The sequence below is a fragment of the Argentina anserina genome, chromosome 3, assembly GCF_933775445.1.
Source record: "Argentina anserina chromosome 3, drPotAnse1.1, whole genome shotgun sequence".
Taxonomy (NCBI): Eukaryota; Viridiplantae; Streptophyta; class Magnoliopsida; order Rosales; family Rosaceae; genus Argentina; species Argentina anserina.
Genome location: NC_065874.1, coordinates 16,981,965 through 16,986,231, shown reverse-complemented (window position 1 = coordinate 16,986,231; position 4,267 = coordinate 16,981,965).

The window sequence follows — 4,267 nt, the reverse complement described above, 5'->3', positions numbered from 1 at the left end:
TCCCTAATCAATGACATTCTAAAGTGGTTCACTAGCAACATGAAGTAGATCGAGATAGTTGTTTTCATTGATCACATTATCATTTGCTCGTTTATAACGTAATCGTAACTTCATATTGTATTAGCAGTATACGAGTTTTTCCAACTTCATGAGACCACGTTGTGACCCTTTATTTTGGATTCCCTCAAGGTCAAGGAGAGCACTGGTCACTTATATGACTTGACTTTTAAGAGTTAAGACTTGAACTTTCACTCCTCATCTCGATATCTTTTACAAAAAATTAAAAATTAGTCGATTGAATGACTACTTTTCTAGTCTTATTTTTTATATCCCTCGAGGTGATTAATTATTCAAAAACTACAGGTCAAGAAGAGCCCGAAACATCCTCAAGTTGAGTTAAATTTTTGTAAGTGAAATTTTTTAGATATTTCTCTAAAATATCGAAGATATATCGGATATATCGTAAATATCAGAGAAATATCTGAGATATTTTATGTTATCGGAGAAATATCGTAAATACGGGAAAAAATAAGATATTTGCCCATAAAATATATCTTTTTTTTAAAATGAAAATATCAGAGAATATATAAAAAATATGGAGGAGATTTTGTACCTTGGGCATAAATATATTAGGTCTCCCTTGCGTGTCTGAGGGAGACTCCGCTAATCAATGTTATGTACTATTGATCAATTTTCCGTGCTTATTCTCAGGTTTCCAAGAAATTGTAAAAGCACATGGCCCAGATGCATGCTATAAGAGAACGTGTGTGCTTTGAGTTTTGTACATAAATTGATATGCATATTTGAAGTGCTAGCGGAGGTGGTAAAATTAATCTTGTTTTGCCTTCTATGCTTGAGATAGGCACAATAAAGGCATTTTCTGTTTTTAATTGTTTATCAATGCTTAGGAATGTCGGAGGTGTGCTCGGAAAGCAAGGCAACGGAATGTTGAAGGTGCACTAGCAGAGGTCCTATGCGTAGTTTATGATTTATCTGTATATATAGTGGTTTTCTGTGTGATTTAGACCATCTGTCTCAGTGTAAAGATCTATTGACATTTTGTTCTGATAGTATACAGGAACATCTTTGCTCTTGAATTCATAGGCTGAATATTAATGTAGTTTCATTACATGATTAAAGACCTACGAAGCACGGATACGGACACGAGTGTCTGTATTGAAGACAATACGATACGTGGACACGTCAAATATAAAATATTTTAGACACGGATGCGTGATGGACACGTTAATTAAATATTAATTTTAATACAGATAATGTATACATATGTATTTTTCCTTGATCTATTTAAGAAGAAGAAGTAGAGCTCTTGCTATCAATTTTAATTATCTTATACGGCTGAGATTAAATAAGAAACTAACGTACACCGTTACTAACATACACATCCACACACATGATTTTTTCTAGTCCACATATCTATCACAATCCCACACTCTCACGGTGACTTTTCTGTTTTCTATCTAAAACTCTAATCGGTGGCCATCACTAGAATTCCAGAACTCATTCAAGCTCATCAAATTTTCTCACCAGTCACCACCATAACCATCCATCACCAGATTCAATTCATCTTGTTCCTTGATCGATTAAGGGTTTAGGTTCAATTCATCTCTCACCAGAATGACCAGATCCACTATAACCCATTTGATAGATCTTCAAAATAACACAAGTGAAGAACCTAAAATCGATTCAATTGTTTAAATGGTCGAAGAGAGAAACGCAAAGAATGGGGGGGGGGGGGGTGGACGATGTGATTGTGCGGCTTTGAGAGCTAGTCACCATGTTCAAAACTTATCAGTCAACGTGTCAAACATTTACCGAAACAGGACGCGTATTCTACCATATTCTGAAGTATTTGGTCGTATTGTGTCCGTGTCAGTGTCGGACACGAGATACGTGGCCTTTTCAACATGTCTGTGCTACTTAGTTAAAGACCTCATTTATGGGCATCACATAGACTCATAGAGAGATCTCTAAACAAGTATAGTATGAAATCTCCTTCAATAAGGAAACCTAATTAGCCTAAAACTCAGCAGACTCAAATAAAGGACACATAAATCCGGGAACAACGATGATAATAATGTTCAGTCCTAAACCCTGATCAGTTCCACCCTCCTGGCCTCCTCCTTTTTGTGACATCGTCCTTAAGAAGAAAAATGGACCTGGCCAACGTCATACCAACTCGGGGACAGCGATGAGGCCATCATCCTTGAAATATTGTCCAGAGTCCAGACTACCGGCCAAATCTCTCGTAAGATTTCGCTCTGCATGCAAATCATGGCAAATCTGATCCCTATTTTGTTAGGAAGTACCAGAGCCACCCAACTGCCTCAAGCTCCTTGTTGGATCAACGTGTCTCGACTCTAGAGGGTGCCGTATTATCAAAAGTAGCTGACGGCGATGTTGCAATCACAAAGGTCAATTCGCTGGTTAAACCTTGTTTATTTTTAAAATTCTACGGTACTTGCAATGGCTTGATATGTGTAGAGATTGAACGTGAGAGTAGCATCATACGGAACCCTAGTACAAGATAACGCTTGAATTTACCTAAAGCGCCTAATTAATGTTAATCAGGTGGTCTCGTTACAAACCATTATTGCTGATAGATTGTATTGGTTTGGATTCGGATATGATTCCACCATTGAAGATTACAAGGTTATACGACAGCATGGGCGGATTCATTCATAGGCGAGTCTAGGTAAGTGCATTGTCACAATTTCGAAATTTTGAATGATAAAAATTTGAATTCGAAGTCATGAAAATTTTAAAACAATCTCAAATATATTGAAATCATCTTATAATAACAGTTTATCGAAACTGAATCCACAGCACGACTCAGTCGACTTGAATAATATATAACCAATAGAAATGTAAAATCACTCAATCCTCACCACAGACAGAATAAAGAAATCTTTAGAAGTCTTCAGAGTAAGCCATCTGAATCTGTTAATCCCCACATGCAGAACTATCCCCTACACCATTAAATTAGTGTACCGGAATTATAAAACACAAACCCGGTAAGCTTTTCTGCCCGTAAGAATAAACCAACAATATAATATACATCGCATACAACTGAACGACCCATCTGGTTCAATATTATTTAATATGTGTGTACTCATTAGACATTGGGCAACTCATCTATTACCTAATATCATTTAAAAACATGGGTACTCATGAGACCCATGTACCTATCTGTTACCCCTCATGCAATACACCGACAGACACTGGGCAACCCATCTGTTACCCAATATCACTCAAAACATGATACTCATGAGATCCAGATAACCTATCTGTTACCCCTCATGCAGTACACCGATTGACAAACTAGAGCTCTAACGGATTGTAACCGACACCCGGCCAAAGTTTAGTTACGATTACTGCCAACAACGTCCGAAGACCAGAAAACGTTTTAACAAGACTCAATGTTAAAAGTTGTAACCACGTACAATATAACAATCCACATATGTTATTGTACTACAACCAAGAGACTCTTGCACAACAATATATACATAGTTACTCCAATAATCTATTATATCGGAATGTACGTTATCACCTCTCCGGTCCTATCCGCCACAATTAATCGAAATAATGAAATCTTATAATTTAAATCAACATCGTAACACTATATAATATAGCAACCCATATATATTGTCACAACCCCGAAATTCGAATGATAAAAATTCGAATTCGAAGCCATAAAAACTCTAAAACAATCTCAAATATAATGAAATCATCTTATCATACTAGTGTATTGAAACTGAGTCCACAACATGACTTAGTCGACTTGAATAATACACAACCAATGGAAATGTAAAACTCACTCAATCCTCACCACAAACAGCATAAAGAAATCTTCGACAATCTTCAGAGAAAGCTCTCTAATTATGCTAATCCACACCTGCAGAACTATTCCCTACACCATTGAATAGGTGCACCGGGATTGCAAACACAAACTCGGTAAGCTTTGCAGCTCGTATGAGTAAACCAGCAGTATAACACACATAGTATACAAGAGAAAAATACTGAAAACATTTAATTATAAATGCACTATGATAGGAGCACTTTGTGCGACGTTCTTAACATGTTTTTACCTCCATTTGTACTTTACTTAGCCCTTATTATTGTAGTGTTGAGTCATTGAGTCGAGTTAGGAGTCTTTAGTGGCGTTCGTTGCCTTTTGGTGCTAAAACGGGTGTCAAACACAGAAATTGTCGAGAGTATTATAGAGTAGTATTCCTTGTCGAACTAGGAA